The 20,425-nt window shown below is 40.2% G+C and overlaps 1 protein-coding gene across 5 annotated transcripts in view; it reads right to left on the minus strand.

Annotated features, from left to right (window-relative positions):
• The window catches only part of LOC139734683 (homocysteine-responsive endoplasmic reticulum-resident ubiquitin-like domain member 2 protein), a 136,394-nt gene extending 116,224 nt beyond the window's left edge, over positions 1-20,170 (minus strand). The window contains exons 1-2 of one of the 5 annotated variants that reach the window (XM_071645474.1): positions 20,086-20,170; positions 19,784-19,859 (exon numbers count right to left, since the gene is read on the minus strand). The gene's annotated coding sequence lies outside the window, so the exon portion shown is untranslated. Of the gene's footprint in view, positions 1-12,400; positions 12,464-19,570; positions 19,860-20,085 lie in introns of those variants that run through there. The other 4 variants (XM_071645471.1, XM_071645472.1, XM_071645473.1 and 1 more) reach the window with 4 other exon arrangements.
• Positions 20,171-20,425: the final 255 nt, after the last annotated feature.

Consider the following 20,425-nt stretch of genomic DNA (forward strand, 5'->3'; position numbering starts at 1 on the left):
TGTTCGCAATAGAATCGATAATTTTGTCACAAGTTTGAATGATTGCAAAATCTGTAGAAAAACCTTTTCGAAAACCAAATTGGTTAGGATTTAAAATGTGGTTATCAACTAGAAACTTATACAAACGTTCATGTGCAATCTTTTCAAGGATTTTGGAAATGACGGGCAATAATGAAATTGGACGATAATTCTTTATTTGGGACGCATCATCTTTTTTGTGAATAGGGATTACTTTCGCAATCTTTAAAGAATTTGGGAAGATCCCAGTAGATAATGATAAGTTACAGATATGTACTATGGGGGTTACTAAAAAATATATTATTTGTTTTAGTAAGTGCATACTTAATCCATCGTGGCCACATGATCTACTCGACTTAAAAGATCGAACAATATTCAGTATTTCATTTTCATTCGTGGGAGTAAAAAATAAAGAATTATTATTACTTTCAGGAAGGTAATCTGTAAAATTTCCAGCGTTTGGAAGTATTGTTGAGGCGAGATTGGGGCCTATGTTGGTAAAGAACTTATTAAAACAATTTGCAATGATTTCAGGGTCGTTAACATCTTGGTCATTTTCGGAAATAACGGTCGGGAGTTCTTTCTTTTTATTCTTAATGAGGTCATTGATAGTTCGCCACAGTTTGGTTTTACTGCCCTTATTTGATTCTAATATGTCTGAATAATATCGCTTTCGAGATGCCCGGATTAATGTGGTTAATGTATTTCGATATGTTCTGTATTTTGCTTTGTTCTGTGGTGTTGGTTTACGTAAGGACATTTTATATAAGCGATTACGGGTGAGTATAGAACGCATTAGCCCTTTGGTAATCCATGGTTGTTTTATTTTTGCGCGATTGTTCTTATTAACTAAGGGAATACGATTATTATAATAATAAAGAAATTTATGCAAAAACATTTCGTAAGATAGATTCGCGTCATTGACCGAAGTCACATCTTGCCATTGTTCGCGTGATAAATCAGATATTAATGAATTAATATTTTCGTGAGATTCTTTTCTTCGCGTTCTATAGCATTTTTGTTTTGGTTGAACGTTTCCAATCTGCTCGTGAATGGTAAATATGGGAAGATGATCAGATATATCTGAATAAAGTATGCCATTAGTATAATTTTTATCAATAATATTAGAGAAAATGTTGTCGATTAAAGTCTCAGTTGACGTGGTGTTACAGATTCTCGTAGGCTTATTAATGTGAGGATAAAGACTACTTAATGATAATGTGTTATGAAATCTAGAAGAATTATGGTTTGTCGTACTTAGTAAATCAATATTGTAATCCCCCATTAAAAACAAACTTTTATTTTCATGAATAATTGTATTTGAAAAAATTTCAATGCTGTCTAGAAATAAATCTATTTCGTTATTTGGTGGTCTATAAATAATACCTATAATAATATTTTTAGTTTTATCATTTATAATTTCGACGAATAAGCTTTCAACACCATTTATGGATAAGTCAGGTCGGAGTTTGTAACGAAGTTGATTATGTATATACAAGGCTACTCCACCTCCTCTTCCAGTCCTTCTATCTGCACGAATCATATCATAATTTTGAATACTAAACATATTTGGGGAGACATAATGCAACCAAGTTTCAGAAATTCCTATTACGGAAAAGGCAAAATGGTGAAGAGAGTTTAAGAGCGTTTCGATTGATTCAAAGTTCTTATTCAAGCTTCGTGAATTGATATGAATGAGGCTGAAGTATTTATCTATGGAAAAACTGTGAACAGATCGACTATCATTTCCAGTTTGGGGGCAAAATTCGGAATTGAATTCGTCAATTGTGAAGTATTCACTATGATGATCTGTTAAATATTGGTCCACACCTTCGTGTGCAGGTTCGTTATTCATTATTCAAAGGAGAACACGACGGAAGAAATGGAGGCCATTGAACACAGACGCGCGTCGTACTGTGGGTGAGTGCAAGTGAATGAGTGGAAGGTTGCCTATTGTGTGTGTGCATCTCGCGTGCGAGAGGGAAAGATACAAAATGTTTAGCTTTACTGGATTCGGACAGTTATAGCAGACTATCTTTGTGAAGTGCAGGAAATATTGCAAGTCTCTGATAAATATCTTTCTATGATAATTTAGGACAAAACTTGTTATTTTGTTCAGTAGAAGTTTGTAGAAATTTGTAAATTGGAATAATACGAGGAAATAGTTCAGAATTAATGAATACTAAAAGTCGACGAATATGACTGTAATTGTTCGAGAAATATATACATCAAAATTCGCGAGAAACAAAATCTGGCATAAGATACTGTAGCGATTCTCAAAACTAAATTCACGATAGTATGAATGCGAGAAATATCAGAAAAAAATATAGTTATCAATACAGTCTCACTAATTCTTAATTTCCGAATACCCCAACAGATAGTTGTTGGAACAGGTTTGTGACTTGTTATTATGTAAATAAACATCTTGGGACCGTAAACATTTGAAAATTTCAAGCTTCTCTTGAAAATTGAAAATGACTCATGCATCTTGGACGATCGGGTACAACAAAATTTTAGTGATGCATGTTGCCTATGCTGCATGCATAATAAGAAACAATCAGTAAGGTGCATGCATCTAGTATCATGCGTTTGAACAAAGACATAAAATTATCAATTGGAACAAAAACCAAAAGGCTACGGATATGGCGTTTTTACCCCTTTCCGTACACAATAAGAAAAAAAACAAACCAACTGAATTTGAATAATTCAGTACACTATGATAGTATCACTGGTGTTTTAACTACATAATGTATAAATCAGGTGGAATAAGTAGATCGATAAATTGATCGATTATAAGTAGATCGATCGATCATGAAAATTGAAAATGAATCGTGCGTCTTGCACGATCGAGTGCAACAAAACTTTAAGATGTTGCCTATGTTGCATGCATAATAATGAAGCACACAGTAAAATGCATGTATCTAGTATCATGCGTTTGAACAAAGACATAAAATTATCAATTGAAATAAAAAGCAAAAGGCTACGAATATGGCGTTTTTGCCCCTTTTCGCACACAATAAGAAAAACAACAACTGAATTTGAATAATTCAGTACACTATGATAATATCACTGGTGTTTTAACTTCATAAATCAGGTGGAATAAGTAGATCGATCGATCATGAAAATTGAAAATGAATCGTGCGTCTTGCACGATCGGGTGCAACAAAACTTTAATGATGGATGTTATTAACTTCATAAATCAAGTGGAATAAGTAGATCGATCAATAAGTTGATCGATTATAAGTAGATCGATCGATCATGAAAATTGAAAATGAATCGTGCGTCTTGCACGATCGGGTGCAACAAAACTTTAATAATGGATGTTGCCTATATGTTACATGCACAATAATGAAGCAAACAGAAAGGTGCATGTATCTAGTATCATGCGTTTTTACCCCTTTTCGCACATACAATAAAAAACAACAACTGAATTTGAATAATTCAATACACTATGATAGTATCACTGGTGTTTTGACTACATAAATCAATTGGAATAAGAGATCGATCGATAGTAATTTGATTAGAATTGGAGAATACACTGATTGTGACCCGTCGGCACAATACCCCGATAAAGTCGCATACCCCAAATGTATAAGGAAAATTGCAAAATGTTGTAATTGAGATGGAGAATAATTATGAGGGTGAAATGTCCTTCGATATCAAAAGTTCAACGTCCATTACTTGCTGCAAGAGTTAGAAATGTTTTTTACTAAAAGTATTTAGTTCTATCCCTTTTCGTAATTATGTTGTACGATAAGCGACTCCATCAGGGCACCGCGACAACGGGTCACATTATAAGCTTGCTACGATAAGACTAACCCCTGTCTATAGTGAGGGGCAGAGTATGTTGGCCGCGGGAAGCATTAGACCTGCAAGCTAAAGATATTCAAATTTTATGCATATTTGTTAAACAAGAGCAAGCCAGAGAATCAGTGAGCAAGCAGGTATGTTCCATTGTAACATGTGTAAATTTACTTGAGATCTAAATGGTTGCCTTGCATAACAGATAATGAATTTCCGAAAGCAACATAAGCATGAAAACATGTGAATCTATATGGTGCCCTCGTTATCGCAGTAACTGTTACATAACCACTGTCAAGCAAACGCCAAGAGGGCTGAATGAGCCAAGTTCGTTGACTTATTTAAATCGTGAATTGCTACTCAAAACAGGATAATCAAAATTATGCTACTACATAGGATATGCTACTACATATTTTGGAAGGTGTGAAACGAATCTTAATGGTTGTAGAAAAAGAACAAGTATCTATGCAATCTCAAGTAGTATGCATTGAATCGGTCTGCGTTTTATGCCTCATGCGTACTAAACCAGTAATACACTGTAATGAGATACTGTCACATAGTAGAATTAGTTAATATAATATATAACCGACAATGAGTGCCTATTTTGTTTCAGACATGAGATATAACTTTTCAATGCATTTGGCATTTTCTGAGAAATAGAAATTATTACTGTGTGAAGAAATAATCACATAGGGCCTAGCTTCTCTGAAACAAGAGGTACATTATTCAAATTTATATGGGATGCCGTCATGTTTGCGCCACTTCCCACTGAAAAATCTCAGTTTTGTACCTGTTGCGTACAAAGTTTGGACCTCTTTTACCCACTTCCTTTTTTCTTGTAGGTCGATGGGGGTTAAGTCATCAACGATAAAGTAACGATCGTTTTTTAGGGTATCACGCGCTCGGCGCATCACATCTACTTTATCACGATAGGAAAGTAGTTTGATGAGAATATGACGTGGTTTACCTTCATATCGCCTACCATCGCGATGTGCGCGTTCGACTTTACTGTTGATGTTGAACTTCTTCTGGAGGATGTCCTCAGCAATCTTAATGCAGTCCTCGCGCTCTCCTTCTTGAGCTTCGGGGATACCAATAACTCGAACGTTATTCCTCCTTGAAAATCGCTCATTCTTGTTTGCAGCCATTGCGTGTAACTCAAGCTTCGACTTGAGCTGCGTTATTTCGTTCTCCATGTCGTGGACCTTCTTGTCGAGATACTCTTGATTTTTTTGCATGTCGTCGATACGTTTGCGTTCGAATTCAAGCGAGGCGCCTAAATTCGTCTCCAGTTCGGTCAGCTTACTGATGAAGTTGTCGACTGCCTTCCGAATCGTTGCTTCAAATCGCTCCGTCGCTGCTCTGAAGAAATTTTCCAGATTAGCCGGCAATGGTGTAGTATCGTCTCCGTGCACTTGTTGCTGTCCGGGAGTCGGTACAGGTTGGTTCGATGGTGAAGCAGCCATGTTTGATGTATTAGGAACCCCGAGTTCATTGTCTGAGCTATCGGAAGCAATGGATTCCGAGACCGCTGACAAGACACGGTTGGTGGAGCATGCTGCGTTCGAAATTGGCGGGCTGCCGTGACGTGTAACTGCTGGGATGGGTGTACCAGGGTTGCCGTGGGTAGAAGCACCAGCTCTGGTTGTCCTGGGTGGATTTTTTCGAGTAGTTGATTTGACTGGTTGAGGATTCATGCTGGTTCAAATATAGCTTGAAAGTAGTCACAATAAATTACTGACCTCAACAATGTCGTTTGCAGCAGTTTAGGTTCAAATGAATGTCCTAAATTCCAAAATATTTCCAAGATTTGAGAGACCTGCAGTTGGATGCGTCTTCACTCCAAGGGCGCCATCTTTCTTTTTATTTATATACTAAGTTCCATGAAGATACCTTTAACCATTTGCGAGATATGGAGAAAAACATGAAATTTCAACCTTTTTTCACAAAATAACCTGTGGTCTTTGACCTTTGACCCCATTACCCTAAAATCCAAACAAAGTATTATCCCCCAGGATATACCCTCATACCAAGTTTGATGTAAAACCACCACACGGTTCTTGAGATATCGACAAAAACAAAACGGGACGGACATCCGGATGTACGGACGACCCGAAAACATAATGCCTTCGGCCACTTCGTTGGCGGAGGCATAAAAACATATCAGAATGATCTACAGCTGTACTTTGAAATAATAACGATCAGCGTCACCTGAGCTACCACTTGGTATGAAAAGTTAGTTTGCAGGCACAAACTCTTTGTTTGTCAAAAAAAGTCTGCGCGCACCAAGACTACTACACGCACCACTGGCACTGCTGCAAGCGTCAGTGCCAGTGGTGCGTGTAGTACTCTTGGCGTGTGCAGACTCTCTTTACGACCAACAGGGTCTTGTCACAGCTAAAGTGGAAATTTTTACATAGTGAGTTTTCAAGTTTGAAACATTATAACTCCTGAACCGCAAATGGTACTGACCCCTAATTTTCTCCAAATATTAATTATATGTTAAACAAAATTCTTAAAACGTTTCAGGATAATCCTTCAGTCTTTTTCTGATTTATGCTGAATCAAGCATTTTCATGATTTTCCTTTTTTTCAGAAAAATATCAAAAAATGAGTATTTTTCCTTAAAATCTCAATCCAGTTATAGCAATCTCCCATAAAAATGGTATCAACTTGTAGGAAATTTTATTCTCTTTCATATGACATCACATCTGTTGAAATCTGATGTTTCTATCAAATTCTATCTTTCAAATAGCAAATTCAGTAAATATGGCGGCCATCTTGGACGCCATTTTGGATTTGGAGGTTTTCGTAACAAATTTTTTGAGGTAGACCAGTGGAATGTTGTTTGTTACAATAAAAATTTGAAAATAGGCATGGTCTACTTAGTTTGTAGAGAGAGTGGAACTCACTTGTGAAGTAAGCAAGTTTTTAGGGTTTGGCCCTCCGGTTATTATGACATTTATTAATTTCGGGAGCTGCGTCTGGCGGCTATGTTGGATTTTCGCAATAAAAAAGAAACTGATTTTAATCTTAATTCACTGAATCTTATTCCTCTTACCATTTATCATCAAATAGAGTTTAAAAAAACCCATTTCCAGACAAATCTTAACCACAGAAGGCACTTTTTAGGTCCTCTGGCGGCCATTTTGGATTTTTGGCGGCCATCTTGGATTTGGGACAGATTTCAAGATGGCGCAGAAGCTTATTTTGTTAAGTATGGTCTAAATTACCAGAATCAAGCGAGAAAACCTTGACTGGAAAAAAAGGCAGTTTTTGCCTGGCTCTGCCCTGTCTATTATAAGTATCATCAAGGTCATCCGCACGCATCTTTTATGTGCTTGTCTATGGGAGCATCACGGTCACCCACACACGTCTTTTACATGCTTTGTCTATGGGAGCGCGGGTGGCTAGTTGCGGGCCCCTTGCTTTAGCGCACAACTATTCTGCATCGTTCGCGTTTTAGGATGATAGCTGCAAATTTCCGGTATCGAACAGTCAACTTGTTGTTCCAAGGAAATTACAGTTTACCGGTTTTACATAATAAAATTAGCATATTTGTGCGTATAAGAGCCACCGGAGGCGGCTCTCCCTTAGAGATCAATTTCAGCCCTTTGGGCTGAAATTCATTTTTCCCGTCGTATGGGGCCCCCAAAAAGCCCGGGAACAGAACAGCCATGAAAAAGTAGCTTGACCACACAATTTTTATGAAAATTAAGTGGTTTCGGAAGAAAACTGCTCTAAATCAAGATGACTCAAAGTGAATCGTTGATAAAGAAAGTCGAGTCGATTTTGATGGAACTATGTTAAACGTGATGACGTCATCACAGCTGACATCCTTCTTGCTTCATCTCATTTCGACACAAGTCATTCACGATCCATATCAATCACACTAGTTTGGCAAGGTAGCATGTATACGCGTACTGTCAAGCGACAATTGCGCGCTCATCTGCTGCGTATTGTACACTGTATACTAGTAAACATGTGCGCATTCTGCAGACTCAATACGCGCTACCACCACTGTCACACACAAGTACGTACACGTACGTACACACCACACAAGTAAGATACTAAGAGTACTGCATAGAGTCAACATGGTAGGCTGTCAAGTGCACCCTACAGTGCATAAAGCTCTAGCAACCGCAATTAGTTAACCCTATTCTAACTGGGGGGGGGGGTTAAATTGACCCCCCTCGACATTTCGCGCTACGATTCCACAACGCGCAAAGATTTTGCCGCGTCGTTTCATTACTTTTGTCATTGAAGTCTCCCGCATATTTTGAGACCATATTTGCAATGTCCAGGTACACCGTTCTAAAGTTACGTAATGTTTTGCATATGGGATTGTTCAAAAAGTTGGGACCCAAAGTTTGACACATAGGTCCAAAATTAAACATCAAATTAATGAAAATGACTGACATTTATAGTTACATCTAGCCATACTATAATATATTCCATATAGGATTTGCTTGAAAATCCCGTATAATTTCCTTGGATGAGAATGAGAGTTACTGTAAATACTGATGTTACATGGACACCACATTGAAAATGTTTTGTATCTTTCTCCTTTTCTCCAAGAAATGGCATGAGAACTGTAATTTAATAGCAGTAATATCACAAATGAATACCATCCACACTATGAACCAAGAATCAAATGCTCATGTCCTCAATTATCTTTTTTAGGGAAAATTTGATCTATCACTCGAAGAATGTGTAAAAATACCGCCTTTACAAAAATAATTTTTTCTTATAAAACAAGACAGTCTTAGGCTATCTGATAATGTGATACAGTGGTAATAGGTTAAATGGTGAACTCTATATTCCTGCACCAAGTAACAGCAAATTTCTTGTGTGTGTTTTTGTGTGGCTCCAGTAGTAGGTGATCTACCGATGTTACGACACCATGTCTTAATTTCAAAAGCAGAAAAGGGGCCTTTTTAAAACAAAAGGATTATTTTAAAGATATGTTCATAATATACCATGTTGATATAAAGTATTTGAGCCAAAAACAGAATCATTCAATGACATGAATGCAATTTTCTGTACCCCTTTCATACCAGTGTTACACAGAGGACACGGTGTCCATGTAACACTGGTACATGTACTATGTATCATCTCCCAAAAGTTTATTTTCTTGAAAATGCAATGGTGTTTTTACCTTGGATGCTGAGTAATCCTCGCTCAAGGAAAAGAAATGTATTATTATTATAAGTCTCTGCAATTTTGTGTAGCATAATTCTGCAAAAAATATACCATGTTACATGGACACTGTGTCCATGTAACCTTGGTACTTGCCAAATGACAAGTTTTGTGCAGTTACAGCTTGTATACCTTTAGTGATTATTTTTGACATGATAGTTATGAAAAACCTCTCAACACACGTATAATTGCGAACAATTCAACTCGAAATTATAGATTTTTGTGACACTCTGGCCAATACAAGCCATACCGGCGTTACTGACGGTGTCATAACAAGTCAATGCCAGATGAAAACTGTTAATGTTGAATGCCATAAGAATTGCATACAAGTAATTAATACATACGGATATTGTAACAAACAAATTGGGAGAAGCTGCCCCATTAAAAAATTTATAGTCATCAAAATGGATCCAAAAAATACCGCCGTTATGCTGGACACCATCCTGACACAGCAGAGTTTGAACACGAAGTGTGGAAATACTCAGACTTTCTTGCTTTCATTAGAATAGATGTACAGTCAACCTCGAATAAGTCGACATAATCGGGACTGAGCAAAACACGTCAACTTACGTGAATGTCGACTTATAAATGAAAATTAATTTCCCTTGTACAGAGTAAGATTTGGATCACGATGCGGATCGCTACTCATATCTTACTCCTTTTGCCGCCAAAACATGCCTACTGACATGAGCAACAATAATGTTTTAGTTCATGCATAAATCTTGCGCAGGTTAGTAACGACAATGCACAATTCCCAAATCTCTAGAGAGATTTTGAGAGAGCGGGATCGGAAACCTAGGCCCATTTCTAGACACTAAGGTTTTAAACTTGATTTGAAATATCAAAGGCAAATTCCCCAAAATTGCATTAAACTTTGTGATTTAAATTCAAGTGCGTTGCTGGGAAGATATGCGTGTGATTTCGCATTTCGGACTAATTTAACTTTGGACTGAGATTCAAAACTTTGGCATAGCGAACTTAAACAATAATTCGTTATCATTTTTTTCATTGACATTTTGTGAAGCAGCATGCGTTTCGCTAGTTTGAAACGTGTAATTGTTGCGATGTCTTTCCCCTGCAAGTGCAGACTAAGTTCGGTCACGGCGAAAGTTCCGTTACGAAATAAAAAATAATGCGAGCCTTTTCAACAATAACGCACTTCCATACATTTTTATGCGTTTAAACGCAGTTTTTAGTTTCGTACAAGAACCGAAAGTCTTTTCTGCAACGCTCTTGCGTTTTAAATACAGCGTTGCTTGTGATTTGACGGACTTGCATTTGATTTTCAGAGTTGCGTTTAAACGCAATTGAGTTTAAATTTCATACAATTTTCTAGTTTTGTGTGATTATCAAACGCAAGTCCTTTCAGCATTCTGTGTCATTTGATGGACTTGTATTTGATTTTCAGAATTGCGTTTAATTTTTAATTTTGCTTACGATAAGTCTTTTAAACAATAACACACTTCCGTAGATGTTTAGAGATGCGTTTAAACGAAATTTCATATAGTTTCGTACAAAAACCGCAAGTCTTCTCTGCAACGCTCTTACGTTTAAATACAGCGTTATGTGATTTGATGGACTTGCATTTGATTTTTAGAGTTGCGTTTAAACGCAATTGAGTTAAAAAAAGTTCCCTACAATTTTCTAGTATAGTATGATTTTCAAATGCAAGTCTTTCAGCGTTCCGTGATTTGATGGATTTCCATTTGATTTTTAGAGTTGCGTTTAAATGCAATTGAGTTGAAGTTTCCTACAATTTTCTAGTTTCATATGATTATCAAACGCAAGTCTTTTCAGCGTTCCATGTGATTTGATGGACTTGCATTTGATTTTCAGAGTTGCATTTAATTTGTAATTTTGTTTACGAAATAAAAAATAACGCAAGTCTTTTAAACAATAACACACCTCCGTAGATGTTTAGAGATGCGTTTAAACACAGTTTCTATAGTTCTTATAGATCTGAAGGGGTCAAATTGACCCCCCCCCAGTAAAAACTTGGTCTCAAATAAAATAATTTTATTTATATTTTGGTTGATTGCTTTTTAGTGTCACCTAAATTTCTATCGTTTTCTAGTTGTCTACATGAATACAGACTATCCTCCGCTCCTAAAAACATGAGTATACATCGTAAATCCGGGTAAATTCTAGCGGCTAGCCTAGACTAGGATCATCAGGACTGAGCAATGTTGTGTGTAAGCATACCGCCCCCTCTAGCAAGAGGCAAAACACTCTGTCCCTCGGATAGGACATAAAATGGAGGTCCTGTGTATGTGAGAGTAACAACTCATGCACGTAAAAGATCCCGCTTCATTCATTCATTGCAAAGAGCAGGGTGTTTAAAGGGGCATAGTTCCGGTAGTGTAGAGGGCGCTGTTGATGATACTGCCGATCACCGTTAGCATTGATACGAAGATTACCGAAGTTGAGCTGTCATCAAGAGTAAAGTGCGTACCTGTTGCTAAGTAACGTTGCCTTCGATGTCTTCTCTGCGCATCGCGCAGTCTGTAGTAATGCCAGGGTGCGTGCATGTGCTTGTTATTATGACATCACAAAAGAAGTTTGCTAAAGCTGTCATCCCCCTCAGCCGAATCATGAGCCGAACTGTGATCCGACCACTGACTACAGTGAATCGGACTTCTTCGGACTCGGGGAAGTGGGCCAAAGCGTAAGCGCTAAAGAGGAATCGATAGCGTAGGTCTCTATAGGAAACTTGCGCAGTGCGCCCGCGTACGCAATTGACTAAAACACGGGGACCATGCACCTTTAACACGGTGAAGTGGTCCCACCTCACATCCAACCGGACCCTATGGAAGACCAGCTTAGAGTAGCTGAATATGGGCTATCAAGCCATCTTCTCAGATGGAAATGAACAAACAAATAAACAAGGATCTAGAACTACATTATTCGGGGGACACCCCCAAGAACAACGTAAGATACCACACTTCTCATAGCACAGATCAAAGAAAACACACGTAAACAAATGCAATCGTCGACAGCTGAATCATGTACCGTATCGCAGATCGGATTAATATTTCTGATGGTTGCTATCGGCAAGCGTAATTACGCTCTTTTTAGAGCGATTTGCGCTATCCGAGATTGGCTGCGGGTAAACTGTAATTTACCCGTGGTTTCATTGGAATCTTCATAATTTTTCCTATATGTGAATGGGATTTCATAGAATTTCAGTGACGAAATGTGATTCAAATATGCATTAACTCTGGCGAGGTGCAGGCCACCTAAGTACACCGTATATCGAAACTGCGACCAGCCCGAACGCTTCGCGTTCGGGCTGTGCACTGTAGGATTCAGGATCATGACAGGGGTAGTATTGCGGATAAATATCAACTTAAATTTGAAAAATTTCTTCAATTTGAATACTTACAGGTGAAGTTGAAGTATTGACAACAGGTAACGTGCAACGTTCGGTTCTGCCAATAGTCCCTTTCAGGGGTGTATCCAGGATTTTTTTCTGGGGGGTCGTAATAAAAATTTTTTGACCTTTACCTTTGTGAGGGAGCGGAGTGACCGAGCGGGGGGAGGGTGTGGGAGGGGGGTGTCCCCCCTCCCACAGTAGGGAGTTTTGGAATTTTATATCTTAAAATGGGGCCATTTGGTGCATACAAAAGTGACTTTTGCGGCATGGCAGTGCAGCTTAGAAATAAGATATGGCATATTAAAACTAAGTTACAAAATTTACGAGGTTTTTCGACAATTTGCTGGAACACCACCTGGTCACTTTTTTTTTCCTGTTGTACAGATATAGGGTAAAAAGCCCTCGACAAACAAAAATGTCTTTTACAAAAAGTGGACCTTTTGAAAATTTGGGGGGGGGGGGGGTCGTACGACCCTCCCGACCCCCCTTCCCCCCCCCCCTGCATACACCCATGCCTTTCTGTTCGAATTGATGACTTAAAGTGACTTGGTCAAGAGGAACCTGGGAGAACGAAATCTTATCCGGTCAAAAGATTTGAAATTTGTGCGCATGCGCTGGCAGTCAATGCAGTGTAGCTTTTGGGCAAGGCCTTCTTACTGTTGGCAAAAACCTCTCGCTGTATCGCGTTGCTTTCTGGGTGAGTAAAGAAGAAGCGATCCCAGCTGAGCGGGCCTCGTCAAAAGGCTAATCTTGCAACTCTGCCAGTTCATGAATATTCACGAGTAGATCTAGGTCCTTACGAGGAGGAGCGACTCAATTTTGAGAAACATGATGCACAGTGTGCCGCATATCTAGGTTGCTTCGAAAATGGCGGATGGGACAGGGAGAATGGAGATAGACAGGGTCTGTAAAAAACGTCTTTTCAAGATCATGCATGGGACCAGTGTGAACAAGAACAAGTAAACGACTAGTAGGAATTAGATAAGAAACATATGTATGTATACTATAAAAACAAGCTTTTTTCTGGTGATATTCGTAACTAATAGAGCCGGGAAGATCTGTGACTGACTGTGTTTCTTTTTCAAGCTTACCGACATAGCACTCTTTTGACTCAGGGCGCTCCCACAGTACTGTGTACATGGAGCGCCCTGGGGTTACCAAGACAGTAGGAACCTAGACTCTATACAGAGTTATAATTTTACTGTGGCAGCGTTGGGGTTGGTCGCAGTTAAATGTAGACCTACCTAGTCTAATAATAAATAACACAGTCTGCAAGATTCTTCAGCTTATTGGGCCATATCGTGTTTTCTGTCACTGGTGACATCTTCTAACACGTACCCGAATATCAGACCGCTTGCATGCTTCCGTGATTTTGAATGAAAGCTATTGTTCGGTGCGTGTGAAGCTCTCCTCAGACAAGAGGCAAGCGGTGACAGATTTCCACCACGCATTTCCCTATTGATACACTATCTCCTGGCGGGACGATGAATGCTCAGACACTTTAACTTGTAATATAAATAATAATTTTCATAGGAATAATACTGATCGTGGAGTTTGTCACCAGCCCGTGTTAATTGTAGCCAAAATCCCATAGGCGGTGACAAATTCCACGATCCTTGTATATAGGAAACTCTCAGCAAACTCTCTATCTGATCGTGGAATTTGTCACCACCTATGGGATTTTAGCTGCTGCTAACATGGGCTGGTGACACATTCCACGACCAGTATATAGAGAGTTTACCAAGTCTCCTTACACTAAATAAATCATGAATTGTGACCTATTATATCTATTCATGTTGGATAAGATAACATTCTGAAAGTGCCGGGCAGAGTGGTCTTGAAGAGAAGGGAAAAGTGGGGTTGATGGAAAATACACAAGTTAATTACGATTTATTCAGTTCGGTAGTGGTATGATGACAAATTCCTAGAGTGGCGAGTTTATCGAGAGTCGCGGAATCTGTCACCGCCTATAGGAACGCCATACAGTAAACACGGGTTGGTGACAAATTCCACATCAGTATATAGAGAGTTTCCTACTCTGATTCGTATGTTGGATAGGATAACATTCTGAAAGTGGCAGAGTGGTCTTGAAGAGAAGGGAAAAGTGGGGTTGATGGAATAAACAGGTTAATTACGCTTTATTTAGTAGGAAAGTGATGGTGACAAATTCCACGATTATAGAGAGTTTCCTACTCTGATTCATTTATGTTTTTAAGGGCCTATTGCGGAATCTGTCACCTGCTATAGGAACGCCACGCAATATGAACACGGGCTCGTGACAAATTCCACGATTAGTTATTATAATCGTGGAATTTGTCACCGCCTATGGGATTTGGGTGCCAGTTAACACGGGCTGGTGACAAATTCCACGATCAGTATAATAGAGAGTTTCCTACTCTGATTCGTATATGTTGGATAGGATAACATTCTGAAAGTGGCAGAGTGGTCTTGAAGAGAAGGGAAAAGTGGGGTTGATGGAAGAAACAGGTTAATTACGCTTTAGTAGGAAAGTGGTGGTGACAAATTCCACGATTAGTATAGAGAGTTTCCTACTCTGATTCATTTGTTTTTAAGGGCCTTCTGCGGAATCTGTCACCGGCTATAGGAACGACACACAATATGAACACGGGCTCGTGACAAATTCCACGATCAGTATATAGAGAGTTTCCTAGTGAGATTCGTATGTTGGACAGGATAATATTCTGAAAGTGGCAGAGTGGTCTTGAAGAGAAAGGAAAAGTGGGGTTGATGGAAGAAACAGGTTAATTACGCTTTATTTAGTAGGAGAGTGATGGTGACAAATTCCACAATTAGTATGTAGAGAGTTTCCTACTCTGATTCATGAATGTTTTTAAGGGCCTATCGCGGAATCTGTCACCGGCTATAGGAACGCCACGCAATATGAACACGGGCTGGTGACAAATTCCACGATTAGTTATACTAATCGTAGACTTTGTCACCGCCTATGGGATTTGGGTGCCAGTTAACACGGACTGGTGACAAATTCCACGATCAGTATATAGAGAGTTTCCTACTGTGATTCGTATATATGTTGGATAGGATAACATTCTGAAAGTGGCAGAGTGGTCTTGAAGAGAAGGGAAAAGTGGGGTTGATGGAATAAACAGGTTAATTACAATATAAAGTTTAGTAGGAAAGTGGTGGTGACAAATTCCACGATCAGTATATAGAGAGTTTCCTACTCTGATTCGTATATGTTGGATAGGATAACATTCTGAAAGTGGCAGAGTGGTCTTGAAGAGAAGGGAAAAGTGGGGTTGATGGAATAAACAGGTTAATTACAATAGGTTTAGTAAGAAAGTGGTGGTGACAAATTCCACGATCAGTATATAGGGAGTTTCCTTCACTGATTCATTTATGTTGGATAGGAGACATTCTGAAAGTGGCAGAGTGGTCTTGAAGAGAAGGGAAAAGTGGGGCTGATGGAATAAACAGGTTAATTACGATTTATTTACTTAGTTCAGAGGTGGCCGAATATGGTGACAAACTCAACGACACTGGAGAGTTTGGTCGAAAGTTAGGGCCTATCACGGAATCTGTCACCGGCTATAGGAACGCCACGCAATATGAACACGGGCTGGTGACAAATTCCACGATTAGTTATACTAATCGTGGAATTTGTCACCGCCTATGGGATTTGGGTGCCAGTTAACACAGGCTGGTGACAAATTCCACGATCAGTATGAGAGTTTCCTAATCCTACTGTGATTAGTATATAGGTATGTAAATGTTGGATAGGATAACATTCTGAAAGTGGCAGAGTGGTCTTGAAGAGAAGGGAAAAGTGGGGTTGATGGAATAAACAGGTTAATTATGATAGGTTTAGTAGGAAAGTGATGGTGACAAATTCCACGATTAGTATATATAGAGAGTTTTCTATTCTGATTCATTTGTGTTGGATAGGAGACATTCTGAAAGTGGCAGAGTGGTCTTGAAGAGAAGGGAAAAGTGGGGTTGATGGAATAAACAGGTTAACTAAGATTTATTTAGTTCAGAAGTGGCCGCATATGGTGACAAAGTTTATAGAGAGTTTGGTCGATGGGCCTATCGCGGAATCTGTCACCGGCTATAGGAACGCCACGCAATATGAACACGGGCTGGTGACAAATTCCACGATTAGTTATTCTAATCGTGGAATTTGTCACCGCCTATGGGATTTCGACGCCAGTTAACACGAGCTGGTGACAAATTCCACGATCAGTATATAGAGAGTTTTCTACTGTGATTCGTTTATGGTGGATAGATAGGTAGGAGACATTCTGAAAGTGGCAGAGTGGTCTTGAAGATCAGGAGGGGAAAGTGGGGTTGATAGGAATAAACATGTAAAATTACAATGGGTTCAGTAGGAAAGTGGTGGTGATAAAATCCCTATATTAAGATGCATCCTATCCACCATGGATAAATCACAACACAATCCACGAGTCACGACTTATTTAGTTTTAGAAGGTCAAGCCGAATTTCTCTATACAATTTGTAGTGGAATTTGTAACCGTGTATCAGTATATTTTGATGCAAGGAGCATGGGCTGGTGATCTATAAATCGTGTTGACTCAGTACACCCAGTCGCCACGTCTGCACTCAAGCATTGCCGCGCCGCCGCGCCTGGCGACACTCGCGCCAGTAATCGCTCGCATTTCAGCATTCGCATGGGTTGTTTGACATCGCATTTAAATCCATGATTTTAGATACGATGCCTCAAACCGATTTTGCTCAAATTTCGTGAGTAACTAGGAAACTTGTGAAGCTTTATGGACATAATCAAGCGAATTGCCGCAGTCCTTTCATTTTTGCGTTGCATTGCAAAAAAGCGTGGAGACTCCTTATAAGGGGTGCCCCGGGGGTAGCCCCGGAGACCCGCCGCTCTGCGGCGGGGTCCTGGCGGCTACCCCGCAGTTTCGTTCAAGTGAGAATCACGATCAACTCCCTATTGCCACATATACGGAAACTTCACAAATAAACCATGGCTAAATGTCCATCATAAACACAGTGACAAAATAAAATGAAATATACACTACCCCATTGCCTTGGTCCTTCTCACCAATTTATCTGGAAACTGCATAATTTTCCACATTTTTTAGGAGTAGGCGGTCTGCCCTAGTGGAGAGCTTTGCTGCTATTTTGAACGTGTATATCCATCAGTACGCATCTACGCATGCGTAAACAATGACGTCAACGTTACGGACGCAAAAGGATATGAATAATGCATCATCGCACGGTGAATATCAGTCCGGGAAACCCGCTCATGAGGACCGCCCCCGCGTACGAGGATGGTCCCTCCTCATGAGGACCTCCCCCCTCCTCATGAGGCCCCCCGGGGAACGCCTCATGAGGCCCCCCCTTCACTTCTTATTCATCTCACATCTGACGTATAAATTGTCGCAACTTTGCACGGTGATTTTTTGTTACACACACATGTCCACTATCCATGATGAAAAGAAGAAAAAATCCTGTCTGTTTTTTTTTTTTTTAAATCGAGTTTTAATCACCCGATGCAGAGCGCCCATCAAAACACGGGCGCCAGCGCGTTCGCACAATGCAAGACTGCCGCACCTAGCGGCCTGATCCGACTAAATATTTTCGATGCTTTTTTCTGCGGCTCTCACCTCTCCGCGCACGAATTAGCCTCGTGAAGCTGAAGTCTGACATCTTTTTACACAAATTCGTAACGAGAAAAATTAAATCAGTACTAACCTGATCTTGTCCATATATTCCAAATTACTATTCCACACTGATAGAGTAGGTGGGTAGATGACATACTCCAGTTTGTTAGCAAAATAATCACTTTGTAGGTATGACGAGTTCACTTTCTTCGTCAATTCCGCCCACGATTCCGCCGCCCGCTTACCGTTTGGGCGCTTTCTCTGGAATCATCCCGCGACGCGACGTACGTCGCATCACATCACGCATCCAGCACATACCAGTCTGGTACTTTATGTGCTGGATGCGTGATGTATGCGACGTACGTCGCGTCGCGGGATGATTCCAGAAAAAGCGCCCAAACGGCGGAATCGTGGGAGGAATTGACGAAGAAAGTGAACTCGTCATACCTACAAAGTGATTATTTTGCTAACAAACTGGAGTATGTCATCTACCCACCTACTCTATCAGTGTGGAATAGTAATTTGGAATATATGGACAAGATCAGGTTAGTACTGATTTAATTTTTCTCGTTACGAATTTGTGTAAAAAGATGTCAGACTTCAGCTTCACGAGGCTGATTCGTGCGCGGAGAGGTGAGAGCCGCAGAAAAAAGCATCGAAAATATTTAGTCGGATCAGGCCGCTAGGTGCGGCAGTCTTGCATTGTGCGAACGCGTTGGCGCCCGTGTTTTGATGGGCGCTCTGCATCGGGTGATTAAAACTCGATTTAAAAAAAAAAAACCAGACAGGATTTTTTCTTCTTTTCATCATGGATAGTGGACATGTGTGTGTAACAAAAAATCACCGTGCAAAGTTGCGACAATTTATACGTCAGATGTGAGATGAATAAGAAGTGAAGGGGGGGCCTCATGAGGCGTTCCCCGGGGGGCCTCATGAGGAGGGGGGAGGTCCTCATGAGGAGGGACCATCCTCGTACGCGGGGGCGGTCCTCATGAGCGGGTTTCCCGGACTGATATGCATCATGTAGCGAGTAATACAGCTGTCAATGCACATGCACTGAATGCATTGTGTGCGCATGTGCAAGTGATTGTGAGTTTTAGTGAGCATCGGTGAGCTGAAGATATTTGCCTTATAAGACAGCATTTTCTGCATCATAAGCAATGAAATGCATCAAACAGTCGCCGATGTGAATCATTTAGGTTTAGTCAACCCATGTAAGTATTTCCAGTAGTTTTTGTTGAAAAATTAAGGAAATACAGCGCCGGAACGGCACCCGTTTGGTACAACATTAAAATATCGATGCCAAAACGGCGCAGCCCCAACACTGTACGTTGTACGTTGGGGCTGCTGGTCGCAGTTACCCCGGGGGTTACTTATAAGAGGGACGGGGTTACTTATAAGGGGGACGGGTTACTTATAAGGAGGGGCCCCCCTTGTGAGTGGGTTTCCCGAACTGATATTAAATGATTGTGATTCGCCTATATGTGCACATGGGATAGAATAGGCGGCATTCGGCCTAGATCTATATAGGGCCTTAAACACTATTTAAAAGACTCACACTCTTCACAGGCAGAGCTAGCAGTAGCACTTTCTCACTCTAGACTAGTCAAATTCGGGGATATGTTCCGCGGAGACTGCGTCTGGCTTCACGTCGGATCCCGTATGGTTCTATGTCTCCGGCCGGAGCGGAGGAGAGTGACAACGTCAAAAAAAGTAAAAGACTCCTCCGGCCAGACGGGTATTTCTGTCTAAGCTAGCACTAACTAGGCACCTATATAGCAGAACAGAGGTTCGATCCACACCACGCATTCCGAATTCCGTGACCGTGTCGACGACGCTCTTGCGATCTGGTCAAACAACAGTGAACAGATAGACACGTCACATTGTAGATACATGTAGTCTAGATCTACATAGAAATAGGTCGCTGACTTTTGATCCATGTAAACACGGTCTGAACAAAGCAATAAATTTAGATCCAGCTCTAGTTTCTAGAATATAGGTGTCTAAAGTTTATACAACTCTGGTCTAGATATAGATCTTACGTCAGAACGTAGTCTGTAGATGAATAATTACCTCCTAATCCCAGCGTCATAAGAAACCATCGTCAGTTTGCATGCTCCGCTGCTCTCGTTGCAAAACGTAGATAACCTACTCGTTGGCGTCCTTATAGTATACACCGTACACACATATAGAATGGGTACGTATGTACACGTATAGGATCTTTGATATAACACGGGGAGCGCCGGCGAGTGAGTATGGTTAGCCATCGCTGCCAAAACGCGTGCCAAACTATACGCGTGCATTTCAGAACGTACGCATATCTATTTCATAACGTACGCTTGGTTCTGTCATAACGTACGCATGGACGTTTGCTATTATTTTTCTATGAAATTCTTAACGTACGCATGCTTCT

This window comes from Diadema antillarum, unplaced genomic scaffold (assembly GCF_040938485.1).
Source record: "Diadema antillarum isolate AM-2024a unplaced genomic scaffold, OU_Dant_1.0 seq00000539_RagTag, whole genome shotgun sequence".
NCBI classification, from domain to species: Eukaryota; Metazoa; Echinodermata; class Echinoidea; order Diadematoida; family Diadematidae; genus Diadema; species Diadema antillarum.